General features: G+C 40.0%; 1 protein-coding gene across 1 annotated transcript in view; it reads right to left on the bottom strand.

Annotated features, from left to right (window-relative positions):
- LOC137192563 (neuroligin-4, X-linked-like) overlaps positions 1-633 on the bottom strand; it is an 18,844-nt gene extending 18,211 nt beyond the window's left edge. The window contains exon 1 of the mRNA XM_067603348.1: positions 185-633. The gene's annotated coding sequence lies outside the window, so the exon portion shown is untranslated. The remainder of the gene's footprint in view (positions 1-184) is intronic.
- Between the last annotated feature and the right edge of the window lie 15,579 nt (positions 634-16,212).

Below are 16,212 nucleotides of genomic sequence, written 5' to 3' on the forward strand. Positions count from 1 at the left end.
TCCTGTCTAAATTCTATCGCCACTGGAGCTGACTACGGCAAAACACACACACACACACACACACACACACACACACACACACACCACACACACACACACACACATATATGCAAAAGCCTCAACCTGCATCCCCGCTGCAGCGAAAATCCTCAAAAGGCAAAATGTAGGATATACCAACCCGTACCCAGCCAGGGGGATAGCTGTGAAATCCCACGGACCATGTTCCCGTTCCCGTCCACCGCAATATTCGCCTCGTGTTTTCGCTGCTGCAGCTTATCCGACGTGCCCGGGATGGGATATTGGGAGATATGCCTCCTCCTCTGCTGTTGCTGCTGCTGCTGCTGCTGGTGATGGTGATGGTGGTGGCACGCGTGGCACCGTCTCCAGGGTAGGAAAAGAAAAAGAAAAAACAACCCTTAAGCCTTCAATCCGAGAAAAATAAAACTGTTTTCAATGTAGCAGAAATTTGTTTCTCCATGTATAAGGCCCCGGACGTTCAAATGATCAATCTCCTCCTCTCCCTCTCTTCCTTTCTTTCTCCTCCCTCCCCCATCTCTCTCTCTCTCTCTCTCTCTCTAGCTGCCCCCTCCCTCTCTCTCTCTCTCTCTCTCTCTCTCTCTCTCTCTCTCTCTCTGTCTCTCCCTAGATGCGATTGGACAGTGTGGCAGGCAGCAGCTACTGATCTAATGATACGCACCTATAGCACCGTAAGGAAGCGCAGACTGGAAAGAAGAGGGGAGCGTGGAGGAGAAGAGAGTACCGACCTGTGCAGGGGAAACACACACACACACAGAGAGAGAGAGAGAGAGAGAGAGAGAGAGAGAGAGAGAGAGAGAGTGAGAGAGAGAGGTGCACGCCACTGCACAAAGCACATCCCTGCATAAACACATGTAGCTCCACAACACACACACACACACCTGTAGACCGTCCTGTCATAATCACATATGCACAAAAAATGAAAGACAAAGACTCAAAGTATGCTCACACAAACCTGCAAACACATGCCCATAGATACACCTGTGCGCACACACACACACACACACCTTAACACACTCACAAATGGTGCTGGGGTACACAGTGACCTCTTCAGGACCAGAACAGGAGATTCTGTCCTCATTCTATTCAGCTCTGGCTGCAAGCAGCTTTCTCCCTGAGGCACTGTGTGTGTGTGTGTGTGTGTGTGTGAGAGAGAGAGAGAGAGAGAGAGAGAGAGAGAGAGAGAGAGAGAGAGAGAGTATGGTAATGCAGTGGGTCTGCAGTCGCTACTAACTGTGTTTGGGAACACTCCTCACGTCAGCACAGCCTGCCGCAGCATTCAGGGCTTTCTATTCGTCTCCTCAATAATCTTCCATCCACCCATCCATCTCTTTGTCCGCCTGTTTGTCTCTCTGTCTGCCCCTGCACTTCTTCACCTATTCCTCTGTGCTCCCCTCCACCTCACCATCTCCCGAGTCCCCCCTCTCTCTCTTTCTCTCTCTCTCTCCTCCACTCTTTTAAAATAACAGGTATTGTTTTTAATAAGGCAAAATGAAAACTTGCAAGTCAATTTGTGAAAAGGCTTTATTTTACAGATGGATTTTGAGAGGGTGATTTAGAAGGATGACACTGACTTATAGGCTAAGCTTTACAAAGCTATAGGGCCCCTAACAGCAAAAGCCCTGTCACTCATTCTTTTTAACTCAGATTGACAAAAAAAAAGCCCTGCATGAGTATCTGATGCTCATATCGGATTAAAAGGTTAGAGTTGAGGTTAGGCCCGTATAACCCCAAATAGTTATCAAAAATATCCAATGAGTAGCTTTAACACTGCCAAGCTATGAATGTAAGGGTGTAAAAATAAGAAATTTTGCACTATCTGAAGACGAATCAGTTAAGAAAAATAAAGTGTTAAAGGATTTGAGACAAACAGCTCAGAAAATACACATTGGAAATGTATTACCACACTATTGTTAACACAACAGACCATGAATCATTGCTCAAAGGTTGAGCGTGGATACCAAAAGTCTATTATCAGGATAAAGGACCAAAACAGACCCTGTGTTTGATTTGAAAATGGATTCAGGAACTAGAAAAGCGTGCTAGCAACAAAACAATACTTCAGAGCATTTTACAAAGAGCTTATTTCCTGTTGCAGCGTTTGCTCGTGTGAGCCAAGCTGTCTTTGTTGTCAGTTGTAAACAGAGATTCATTACATATGGATCTGTTGTGATGAGGAGTCTTCATATTTGGACCTTGGGGGCTTGTCATCACTATTTTCATTTTCATTTTTTTTTTACCTTTTCTGCTAAAACAATACATTAGACAAAATAATGAGCAAAAGAATGAACACATCTATTATCAATCATTTGTGATATTAACTTAATACATTTGCAGAAAAAAATATGTATGTCTACTTATCAGGTCTCTTTAATTTTGATGATGGCCTTTTAAATCAGGATAATACATTTATAGAATGTGTGAAAAATAATTGATCTAATTATCACATAGAAATGTAAAGAGTTTTTCTTTAAACACGGCAAACACAATATAAATATACAGATGGGTGACGGTAAAACAAAAAACAAAAACAAAAAAAGTGTCTTAAGGTGTTGGGACGCCTCAAAAACAGCTTTAATGCTGTCTGAGCGGTACTCCTCTTCTGTATATGTTCAAATGATTTGCAGTGATCCTTCCATTTTTGCATCTCAGCATCTATGGATTTTGCACCACTGAACTCTAAAATGTGTATTTGTAATTATAGTGAGGAGTTAATGTACAGCACACTTACCTTAACATCCTGTTGCTCCACAGTCTGATCATATCCTGTATTGACATTCTCAGTCAATAGAGGAGGAATTGCTTGTTTTTAGTCTCACATCTCACAAAATCTCAGGCACAGTTTGCAAACTTATTTTATGATGTCTTATAGATCTAAATGCAGACGTTAGTTCAGTCATTGTTCCCGTATTGGAACTATAGGTAGTTGGGTAGTTTTTCCTTTTCTCTTTTCAAATATAATTTTTATACACATCACAGAGCATGACAGGAGGTTATCATACAGTGCACCTGTATGGAAGTATCTGCATTCTTTAAGTTTCTTCGCTCATTTGTTCAGATTTTTGTATTTCTAATTGAACCACATACATAAACATAACAATAAAGCTCTGTGGTATTTAGTGGACTAGTAGAGGGGATAAAAAATTTGACATTGTTTTCCTTTACAAGCAGGGACCTTTCAATCATTTAATTGCTCCTTTAACAAAATATAACAAAATGCTTAAGTGCTGTGTTGGACAATTGAATCAGTCTTTCCTGGTGGCTTTTTAAGTGCTTTTCTTAAGCCAATGCCAATCACGCATGTCGTATGTTAGGAACCCCTAAAGGCACATTATTATTCTTAGTAGGTAAAGAAAGTGGTGAAAGGCTGGAATGAGGGAACAACCCACTGTGTGGCAAGTAAAAGCTGCATCCTAGTGTGCTCTAACATGGAAAGGACCGTCAAAAATGAAGAGATTTTATAAAATTTGCATACAAAATACAATGCTGTTATTATTGTTATTGTTCACAGCATTTGCACAAGGCCCAGAATTGTATGCAGCACCCTTGAGTGAAAGTACCTGCTGATTTCTCAAAATAGATTTTCAGAATGATTCAAAGAGCCTGATAAAACCATTAGTTCTTCCACATTAATCAGCAGGTATATTATCCTTTTATAGGGCAGAAAAATACCACAAATAGGCAAAAGTCACTGCAAAGTGAATAGGGCCTATAGCGACACAAGACAAGTTTAAAACACCTTTTGTAATACTTTGGACACCATTTACATGGGCACCACACTCCTGAAGAGAGTACCACTGTTATTTTATCTTTAAAGAAGGCATCTCATGTTGTAAGTAATTAGAGTATGTCATGGGTTATCTATTACAACCAGAAGCTGGAGCTGAGCTGCAGCAGGAAGTAATTTGGATGTAGACCGGTGGAGCTCGGCTCACTTCTGACAAACTTTGGTCCAATTTAATCTCTGGCTTTAAGCCAGTAACTGTTGGTCTAAAATTATTCAGATAAAGCATAATTAAAAACTGACAGATACAGAAGACAATCATCAGCATAGCAGTAGAGCCCAGTGTCAGTCTGCCAGAGGAGGAGGAGGAGAAGAGGTGTCCAAGCAGATAGCATATAGAGAGAATAAGATTTAACCTAAAACTGAATTCTGGGGTACACCACATCTATCGAAAGAGGTGAAGTAAATTAAAGCCACCAACGTTTGCTTTATCTCTGCCCTGACGGGACACGCTTCATGCTTCATTGTTGTCCAAATGTGACGTTATGCTACCTGAGAAAGAGTGTCAAGCTTGAAATGCAACCAGAGCATTTTTTGTGTTCTTTTTTCCTCTTAATGCCTACATCTGTGCACAAGTTGGGCAGATTAAAACTCTCACTATTCGGCATTCAACAGCTTCCATTCTTTTTATACCCTAATGCCACACCAGAAGGGCATCTGAGTGCACTACCCTCTGGTGCCCCTTAAAAAGTCCCCTGGCCAGGCCAACTGACCTACAAGTGGCCTCCTGCTGCTGTTGTGTGACATTAGGGCAAAAATTAAACCCCTAATATGTACGCTGGACAAGTGGCTCCTGTTCAGTTTTTACCATTGTCTTATAGAAATCAGTAATAGGAGACAATTTTTTAATGTTATTGCTATCCTAGTGTCATATTTCTCTGTTTACCTCTGCAGAGCTCAGAAGTCTAAAACCTTTTTGAGTTTCCTGTATTTCCCCTACTTTATAGTGTTTTTTTCTAAACTGTTTAAATTGGTTTAACATACACACCTTAGGCTGTCCAGATTTAGGGATTTTTTTGAACATTGCACAATGCATCTATTTGTCCATTCATCCATCTCATTAAATTAATGTATGTCCCTTTCTCTATTGCTTAGTCCAGATTAGTCCACCGTTCATTCATCTCCCATCCCTCCAGCTTTTCTGTCTCCCCTCCAACACATTTGCTCTGCCCGTCTATTAAATTATCCCTCCGTCTCTCAGCAGCCCAACTCTCTTTCAGTTCACCCATCCCTCCCTCAGCTCCCGCTCTCTCTTAAAATATTCATTGATGTCTTAAACACTTTTTCTGTCTCTTTGACACACACTACCTATCCTTAACGCTTTCAGTGCGCTCTTCAGCCCTTGTACACTAGATATCCACACAGTAGCAAGGAGGATTTATTTACATTAATTCACATATAAACATGCAATTTAAAATTTTATCAGAACTTATTATTAAGAAAAGGCTTTCTAGTTTTATGCTTTGTAATATGAAATATTATGTAATACTGTATACTGTATGCAATAAAATATGCACACAGAAGCATCATTCCCCAGGTTACAGCCTTATGGAGTCATAATACTCTGTCATTTTTACAACAATCAATTAGTACTGAGACACTGATACTGTGTTTGATTATGTGATATTTTAAAATTCGTACATAGATGTTTGTGGTGCTGTAATCACAGTATAACTTCATCAAAATTGTGCAACAGAGGAAAGCAGAAAATCCTGGAAATGGGGATGTGCTGTATCTGAAAAATAATGACAAATGAGAGCTTGAGAATTCACATTTACTAAAATGCATTTTCCCCTGTCATTTGATTACCAAAACCTGTTGCTTATCTCATAAAATTGTTGCTCTTCAACCACACTTTAAACCTGCAAAGCTCACGGTCAGTCAGAAAGCCTTTTCTTATTGCTGTCTGTGCACAAAAATCCAACCAAACACAATTTACACATGAAGCCATCTTCATTAGTCATTTTCTCTCATTCCAACCACATAGTTAATATAAAAACAAGTTCCTCTGCAGTTCCTACGTACCCTCTTGACATTAAATCTCACTGAAGTCATCAGTGTTCCAATTAAATTTCAGTCATCCTGCATAATGCTGTCTCCTCCTGCCCATCTCCCTGACCATGGTTCAGTGGTGTAGCCATGCTTTAAGAAGTATTTTTATCCCTCTCATCATATTATATGGCTGGCCAGTCAAATCAAGTCAGATTTATTTATGAAGTACTTGTCACAAAGTGATTTGTCACAAAGTGCTTCAAAGAAAATAAAGGACACACAAATAGATATTAAAACAAGGGCCAATAAAAGACAAAACCAAGAACGGTGAGCACAAGTGTGCCTGTGAGCATTTGCATACATGTGTATGAGAGCATATACATATATGAAAAAGCAAGAAGAGCAATCAGAAGACAAGCCAGACTAACACAGACTGTAAGAAAGCAGCCACAGAGACAAGAATGGCTGGCCGTCATGTTGGAAGCTTTTATTACTTAATGGGCGTGTAGTCTGGAGCAAAGTCTGACACAATGTCTGGACTGATGAAATGGGTGGACTGACATGGAGACCTGCATATTGTGAACAGGAATTACTTCCCAGTACTGGATTATAAAACATTATAAAGCAACAGCAACAGACCAGAGAGAGAACAGAGAAGGTGCAGAAGAGATACGATATCTGCTGATATGAATCTAATTGTCCATTTCGGAACAATCCCACTGCAAGCTGAAGATTTACGAATTCATTCTCTCTCAAGCACTTATAAACAGACACCCACAGACTGTACATGTAACCAGTTTGGTCACATGTACTGGATATCAACAACTGTGCATCACATCAGGTATTTAAACCTTGCAAATTGGGTTATTTGATGCGATGGATTATGCGTTAATGGTAAATGGTGCCTCTGAGTGACAATAACATTAAATCAGCTGTAATTGTTATTGAAAAGTCTGTAATGAAAGTTAAAACAAAGGGGTCGCAAATTTGCTCTTGGCTCTTGAGTTATGGGCTCTTAAGCATTTATTTAGATTGGCTATGAAGATTCTGCTGAATCAGCTCTAGTTTGTCTACAGTGTTAGATCTTCACTGGACTTATGAGCTTATACTGAGTTGTGGTTATAATACAAAGTATTCAACAATCAGCCTAATATATTCTCCACATTAACAGACTCTAAATGCATAATAACCCACAGATTATGCACTATCCAAGTGCAAACTGTTGTTCCCAAAAACAAAAGCCTTTATTTTTCACTCCCATTGCTAATTTAGTCTATTTTCAAAATGTCACCTACACACACTCACACCTCTGTACTGTGGCCAGGGGTCATACACAACTTACTGATTTTCTGTGCAGTGCAGTGTTGCTGCAACCATGCAGGTTGCAGGAGCGCAACAGTGGTGCAGGTAGCACTGGCTAACACACTTATGGTGTTTTGGGATCACACACTCCTGTGAACAGCAGCAGTCTTTATTGGTATTTCTCACAATGTCAGAGCAGTGTGAGGAGGAGGAGGAGGAGGAGGAGGGGGAGGGGGAGGGGGAGGGGAGGAGGACAGAGGTCAGGAAGTAAAGAATTAAAGAATATCAGGAAACATTAAAATGATGTATCCGTTCTTTATAAAGCAGGAAATTTGGTGATTCTCACAATTTTTCTAAATATATCCAAAAAAAAGGAAACAATCTCACAGACTGTTCTTATAAAGTCAGAGACAATATTATAATATCTGTCCTAACATGTATCCTCTGCTTCCAATTTCAGCTGATACCTTCTGGTAGAATAAATAAATAAAAACTAGGGCCAATGAGTAAAAGCTAGACTGTTATAAGTATTCTTTCATGTGTACAGTGTCTTAATGATGAGCGGTGAGTGAAATGTTTTCACTGCTGAGAGGCACAAACGAATTTCACTAGACCATCATATCATATTATATTGTGTCATATCATAATACACTGCAGCTTAACAACTAACACATCTCAATTTTCATTTTCTCAAGATTCCCTTTTTTGGCATTTCAAACACACTGAAAACAAAACTTGGTATGGTTGAAAAAGTTTGAAGGAAATAAATTAGAGAGAGAGAGAGGGAGAGAGAGAGAGAGAGAGCGGAAAATTGCCGAGGCAGGTGAGAGATGTAGGAGGATGGTAGAGAGAGGGGGAAAGAGGGAGGGAAGGAGCGCTAATAGAGGGGGATGGGGAGTGTGAAGAAAGCAATCAGGAGAAGTGAGAGAGATGCAAAGATAGAAAACAAGTTGTTACAGATGAGTGTTTTATCAATTTCTTCTACTGCGATCACAGTTCAAGGGATATGGATATTACCGAGGTGAAGATGTGTATTTATTGCCTCACAGCACTAGAAGCTAAGGTACATCCAGAGGTTGCAAGGAAACTGACATATCTGAGCCATACTCGTGGGGGGGGGGATAAAAACAGCCTATGATTGGTAATTCTCTGTGGACTGGTTTGGGCAAAGGTTAGAACCAATAAAAAGCACCAGACAACTATGTGGAAATCGATTGCTCATGGGATCAAAACTGAGACTAGAATATTTTTCTTCTGAGTCAAACATAAAGTAAGCAGAAACTAATTTCATAATTCACATACAACACCCCCTATCCTTAGACCCTTGATTCAGATGAGAAAACCCACTTTAAACATGGTTGAAAAATAGAGGAAAGACAAGAGGGATCCCTCTTCCACGACACACAGGCATCCGATAGATGTGTACAGAACAGACCAAAACAGCTATATTACATTATGGAAAATCAGGATGACAATATTATGATGATAAATATCAAACATCAAGAGTGAGGATCCAGGAATATTATTTCCAGGTACCAGCGAACACATCAGACCTTAGCGATACGACCTCCTGGCGCCATGGAGACCTGGGAAGAGGACTGATACACACATATGCAAGAATACAACTGGCGACAAAAGCACTGAAACGTTTTCTCTGTACAACAGAAATGACAAATGTCTCTTTAGTAACCCCGTGCTTTTCTCATCGGACTGCACTTTGCACATTTTATTCATGCAAAGGTGTTAAACGCACTGACTCACTTTCACCAACAGCAACAAACATTTTCACTCTGCTTGCTGTCCCTTGACTTTTACCTCTGACTGTACTTGTACACATTTTTATACATGACAGCTCTTTTAAATTTCACTCACTGTTCCCTGACATAGCCAGACAGCCAAGAAATGTATAAATGTAAAATGTTTTTGCCCGCTGCTGCATGCATTAATTATGGCTGCCATGCAAAATAGATTAGACCTGCAACTTCATTGAGTGGCTGAGGCAGTTCATGGCTCACATGGGTCTGCCTCCCAACCCAGTCCAACTAAATGGAGCCCATGGACACCCAACATAAGAGAAGAAAATCAGGCAATTTACAACATTATGTCCCTCGTTTTAGTTGCTTTGGTAGGTAGACCCCTCATCAGAGAGTGGAGGACTCAGTGCTGCTGAGTCACTGGGCTGTCATTTAATATCAGACAAATAAGGTGAAATATGCAGCTCTGTATTTGTATTCTTGATCAATCAGTGTGCAGTACACGCACACACATCTTTCTTGTCCAGGTGAGTCAAGATAAATTGTAGATAATTTCTGCTTCCCAAGGACATGCAACACTGTTGAATGATCCCTTTTAAAATATCTTATTGCATGTAGAAAAAGTGCCTTTTCTAAATGTTCTAAATGAGCCATTAGCCCCAGAAGCATCACTTGAATGTAAGTATTTAAGTATATGCTGTACCAGCTACATTCAGAATACTATACACATGCATTATGCATTATTTACAAAGTATGTCACAGATTAACACAGAGAACAGCTCGTAAGTCTATTTTTACTATCCTTAAATCCTTTTTAGTGTGCGTTCACAGCAAAACATTGTGCGGTTTTACAGAGAGGACATGAAGTCTGATGTGTCATTGTTTTGGTTATTTTCTATTCTTTCTGCAGGACATGTTTGACTTTGAGACTACAAGGGCCTGTCTGTTAGCTTGTCTCCCGTTGTCTCCCAGTGTTTGCCTCTTTTGAATGCTTGTAAGACAACATTGGCCCATATTTGTTTGCCTACTGAGTCTTATCTCCGTGTTTCCTTTACGGTCATTTGCTAGAAAAGATGCACTAGAATGCATCATGAATGAATTATCTAAAGAAGACACAGTTTTTAACCACAACAGGATTTGATGGATTGGATGCTGTCATTTTCATTGGGTGCAGACTTGGACTGTAGATACAAAATGATCCCTACAGTATATCCCATAGCTGCTAGAAATTCATGGAGAATCTGTTTATATTTTATAATAATCATGTATTATACAGTAGAATAGACCGTCTTCTCTGTAGTCAAAATATCTCTAAGCCCTCTGATATGATTCCGTTTGGGAAAACATGTTTTGTCAGTGGAGGGTTTCACAAGTAAAGATGTTTTGTTCCAGGCTTGTAATTTGAGAGCTTTTATCTGTACGTGCAGAGAGAGTGCTTTTCTTCAGATGCTGTTATCGACCTTCTTTGCCCCAAAAGCGTTGTGCTTATTACCCAACTGACAATCAATCTATGGCAAATGGACTCTGTAGGCTTCACTGTGCTGCAGCACATATGTACACGCAGGAACCTGCTGTCTCTCATTTTAATTCATTCAATTCATTTCTCTTTTTTTTTTTTAAAAACTTCTTATTCATCATATCGTCTGCATCTTCATCATCTTTCATTCTCAAGTGTGTGTGTGCCTCTATGCGTCCATGCATGCCTAAGTATTTGCATGCAGACACTGCTTATCTATCTTTGCATCTCTCACACTCTCTCTCTGTTCAATTCGATGCAAAGAAGCTTCATTGGCTGGAATGTGGATGACACATTATTGCCAAAGCCCTACATTACATCATTGAATCAATTTTCCAAAGGAAGATACGTTTTAAACACTAAAACAGTCTCTCTCTTTCTTGAAGTTCTGAGACTATTACCCGCATGTTATGGTTCCACTTCAGAGGTGGCTAGGTTATTACAAGCCTGTGACACATCAATGGAAGTGCCACTTATAGGGTTCATTGCCACATTATCTTGCTCTGCTGTGTGTAATCAGTCTGTCGTGTTCAGTGTATCAACACTGTATGACCTGCTTTGTGTCCTTTTTCCTCTGTTAGTTATTTTCGAAAGCTTTTTTTGGATGTGCCTGAACTTTTTGCATGCAGCTGTGGGCTCTACTGTATTTTTATCAACAAATGGAATTAGTGGTGTTTTCAAACATTTCTCCACTGCTTTCAGTCTCCAACTTAGTCAGACTAAATTATCCCTGACCTTTCCCTGCACTGAAATATGGCTAAGAACAACAAGTCACAAGAGTGACAAAATAGGTAATTTGGAGCTTTTGTGCCAGATGGCTGTGTCGAAAACAACTCATGTGTGTCACAGCTCAGAAACACTGGACTCAAGTACATGACTCAGAGACACAGATAAAAGGTTCAGTTCACAGTTCATCTTCATTATAATGCAGACGAGGGGTGAAGTCAGCAGGCAGGCGGAGGTCGGTAACAGACAGGCAAAAACATCAGGCAAAAAAGAAGCAAGCAAAAGGCAGAGTCCAAAAACATGCAGGAGGTCAAAAAACAGGCAGGATTTGTTTTGTTTGTTTGTTTGTTTTTTTAAAGGCTGGAAAGATACGGCTGGTAAAGCACAATAGACAATCTGGCAGAGGGCAAATGGAAGGCAATGAAAGAAGGAGTGGGAGGAAGAAGAAGAAGAAGGAATGGGGAACAGGTGAGCAGGCGGATGTGCCCTGGGGTTACCGCAGGGCAGATGGGAGTGGCTGAATCTGAAATGACAGGACAGTTAGTGGAGATGGCAAAAGTCAAACAGAAAAATGAATGAATGACTAGATGAAAAGATGAATGAAGTGTGACATATGTGACCGTTTCCTGACCTGCCAGCTCTGCAGTGTGGTTAGGCATGTAGGCAGCAGAGAAAGAACTGGCTTTATGTTGGAGAAAGATAACCTTTATGGGTTAAAGAAACTAATGGTGACCGTTGGTAGAGGATGTGACACAAAAAGCAGACTATGGTGCCAAAGTCATGCACTTTGTACTCCCATGATGACACTCCTTATTTGCATGATCACAGCAGGTCATGAGCTTTTGAACAAACACAGAATGCTATTGTTTTACTGGTGAGGACAGCAAATAATAATACTCCCCAAAATGACAAAGAGTTCCTTTATTCACAAAGCAAGTCTTTAAATTAACATCCATTCTTCTCCTTCCTCTTGATTTTTTTATTTCATCTAATTCCCAGTATAATTATCACTGTGCATGTAGAGGATGACATATCTCCAGCTAATGTTTCTGGAAAATTGCATTAAGCTTCCTCAGCCTTGCAATTCATTGTTCACTTGGGCCTGTGACTTCATTTATGAGGGAAATCCAGGAATAGCCAGAGTAGCCGCTCAATTAGACAGCCATGTTGCTGGGAATCCATTTTGCTCTAGATTTATGACCCATGTGAAAGTTCACCTCAGTTTGATGCATGTGATGGATAACATTTACACACAATCTAAAAATAGCATTTTGCAGTTCACTGCAGTCAACATTTTACATTCTGCTATGTAAAACTCATGTGTGTCATCATTTTTCTTTGCAGCTGTTTTTGGTGATTTATGTATCCACCAACCAAAAACCGTCTTCATAACTAGGCAAGAAATGAAAGGATTAAGTGTTACTGTACAAAAAGTGGTTAAATATTTCCAATTCTTCTGAGTCGAGGGGCAAAAATCCTTGGAAAAATGAGTAGTAACTGTATTACTAAATAAAATGTTAATGTCAATTTTAATGCATTATGCAGCACTTAAAGTATTATTTTACAAACTGCCACCACTTCAGGCTATTACCGAGCACTCTTTGTTTTTGCAGAAAGTAACTGTACATCCGTGCGTGTCTATGGGCATGAACCTTTTTTCCTCCACATGTCTGCAGAAGAACAGAACTTGCAACATGCAACATGCAACATGCAACATGCAAAGAACCATTTTGTACATTACATGCACATACATATTGCATATTTTAAATCTGGTTTCTGTGTAATCATGTGTCCATCTGTGTTTGTGTGTCTGTCTGTGTGTGTGTGTGTGTGTGTGAGCTGGAGTATGCACCTGTGCCTGTGTGTTGCTGTGCCTCTGAATATGTGTATGTGTGTGTGTGTTTGAAGGGAAGGTAGGCCACCGACAGGGAGTGTGTGTTGCTGTAGAAACATCAGAGGGCATGATAGAGGCAGAGCTCATGGCCACATTGGAGATGATCAACTACTGGACAAAAACATCCTGGGAGCCTAGTTTACCTTGGTACCAGGCATGCTCAGAGCGTGCTCTGGCTGGTCAACACTTACACACAGTCACACACACACACACACACATACAAACAAATAGATTAAACCGAGGTCAACTGCCAGCATCATCGATCACTTGCCTTCCCCTCTCCAGAAAGGTCCTGAACACACCATCACCATTTAAACCAACTGTTTCCCTTTTTTTTCTGTTGATTTCCGAGCTGATTTTAGCAGAAATAACTATTATTGTTTCATTTTATGCAACATCACCTGGCAAGGGTGAAAATGCTTAAGATGATGAAAGGTGTTGATCAGATATTAATAAGATCTTTAGGTATGTTATGTGATTTACTGTACTAATGTGATGCTTGATGTATGAATTATTAATTTGCTTACATAGACAGGTCTCAAGTCTATTTGTGACCTCCCCATACATTCACAACACGTCAATAAGACCCCATCCTCCTGGTTGAGAAACACTAAACTACTGTAAATAATCACACAAATGAAAAGCCTTCCTCTCAACAGGAATCAAAATTATGACAGTAATTCTGTTGGTACGCTGCTTAAGTAAACACAGCAGGAGGCGTGTAGCTTCTGCATAAATTCATACTGATTTGACAAATTAGAGTTGATGCACTGTTTTATTCACAGGGAATTTTAACTGAAACTCATGCACAGTCACAACACAAAGCAAACTGAGAAGCGACAGAGACAGACAGTGGAGAATGGAGGGATCTTCAAGTTAAGCAACAGGATTTCACCGGCACTCCAGGAGGCTTTGTCGCCTAGCAGTGCCTAGAGCTCTTTTGATTGAACAGCTGCCGTATCAATTCAGGGGCCAGTGCAGAGGCTATTTGTAGCTCAGAGGTACCTTCACCAATAAATCTCCTGACACTGATAAAGAGAGAGACACATGTACTCGTACAACACTCATGGACACAACCCTCTCACATTCCACACTACTTTAATCCTGTGGTCTTGTTGGATGAGGCTTTATCTCAAATGCATTTGTGTATGCACACATACATATTTTGAAATAGAGAAGCTCCTGTCCCTAAGCGACGTGTGCAACTTTTTGTATTCAATCTGAGATGACAGCAGGAAGTCCCTTTAGGGCTGCGATACATGGACATCAATTTCAGGCACTGTGGATTTACATGGGCAGTACCTCCTGCAACACGCTGTGGCAAAATTATTGTCTTTGGGCTATGAGGTACAAATACAATATCAAAATAATGCAAGAGGTTGTAGATGTGACAGAACATTTCTAAATATTTTAGAATTTAGACCAGGAACATGTAGTTGTAGGGCACATGCACTCATGCGCTGCACAACACAGTGATATAGTGTGTCAGGTCAAAGCCTAATTAGATAAATGTGCTGCAAACAAATTAATCTGACAAACGCAATTTACTTGCTTTTGCTCTTATCAGCCCCACAATGTCAGACCCCTACACAAGACACCAATCAAGCAGTCCAGTAAGTCAATGAATCAATCAATCAAGAAATCAATAAACTGATTATGAGGCCAGTATTCTTGAACCACAGTTGATGGCTGTTTTTCTGATTGTCATATGCTGTAGATTGTAAAGCCCCTTGAGGCTAATGAGTGATTTGTGATATTGAGCAATATAAATTAAACTGAATTGACTTGTAACATATTTTAGAAGAATAAAATGTATGTAAGGAAAGGAAAAGGGAAGGAAAAGGAAAGGAAAGGAAAGGAAAGGAGATGGGACAAGACAAGACAGGAAGCAGGACAGGACAGAATTTTTCAACACTCTTATTCTCCTCAAGCTGTCATAAAACATCTCTCCTCTCACAGAATATCTCTGCTTGAATGCCTTCTCCTGGCAACTCCTAACAGGTTGAGCTCTCCTAAATATCGACTGAGATAGGCGTGTGATCTCCTAAGTTAAGAAAGCCGATTAAATGTTTTTACTCCTAGTCCTAAAAGAAGGACCAAAAATGCCTCAAGCTAAGAATTTTGTGGCCAGTTAGGAGTGATTTCCTACTCTGAGAAGCTTGATAAATATGGCCCCAGGACAAGACAGGATGGAATAGGGTTTGATTTATTATATGATATGAAGCTCAAATTAAAGGCCTTTGCAAGAAGTCTGCATATCACCACTCACTATGGACTCATTATGTGGGTTCAAATTTGGCACATTACCTTAGTCATATCATCCCCTCTGTCTTTCTCATCTTTTTTTTTATCCCCTTGATGTATACTATCTAACAACACAGAGATACAGATACAACCCTCAACTCTCCCTCTACACACCATTTTAATACAATTTCAACAAATTAAGGCAATCAACACACTGACAGTCATTTTTTTCAACTGGAAGAATAGAAGTTAACATTTTGATGAAATGAAAAGACAAACACGTACAATAACAATAAATACAATAAAAAAAGGAGATGCAGTCTGCCATCATTGTGAGGAGGGACTAATTAAGGAGCAGGCCGAAAGGATTCAGTTTATAATTAAATTACTGTAGTGTTTTTCCAGGAATAGAACCTGTGATCTCTCAGTTAGCCAGGGAGACCACTCAGCTAGCTAATGTGAGTACCTTGAAGCCCTGTGGCAAGTATGAATATTTGATCAGCCAGTTGCAGATTTCAATATTTGATTAGCCTGTTGCAGGTGGATTGGATGTGAAACCCGGAGTGCCCATGTTTCATTTATTCTTACATTGTTCAGTATTTTCTGTAGCTGCCTGTAGGCTTACCATGCAAACTTTTCCTCAACAATTCTTTACCTAAACCTCCAGCAAACACTAAGTAATAAAGTTGGTTTAATCATAACAGATGATTCATTGACTCTTGTAAGTTTTTTTTATTATTATTGAGTCAGCAGCCTATCTGAATAAATTGTTTAGGATTCATGAGTAGTGCTCCTGAATATTCTAGTCAGGGGAGGGAAACACATGCAGGTAAATATCACAGCAACAACATGAAATGGCAGCTGCTCATACATCTTGTGTATTTGCTGCTGTGTAGGTTGTCCCTCCAGAAGCACACACACACACACACACACACACACACACACACACACAAACACTAAGACT

The sequence above is a fragment of the Thunnus thynnus genome, chromosome 11, assembly GCF_963924715.1.
Source record: "Thunnus thynnus chromosome 11, fThuThy2.1, whole genome shotgun sequence".
NCBI classification, from domain to species: domain Eukaryota; kingdom Metazoa; phylum Chordata; class Actinopteri; order Scombriformes; family Scombridae; genus Thunnus; species Thunnus thynnus.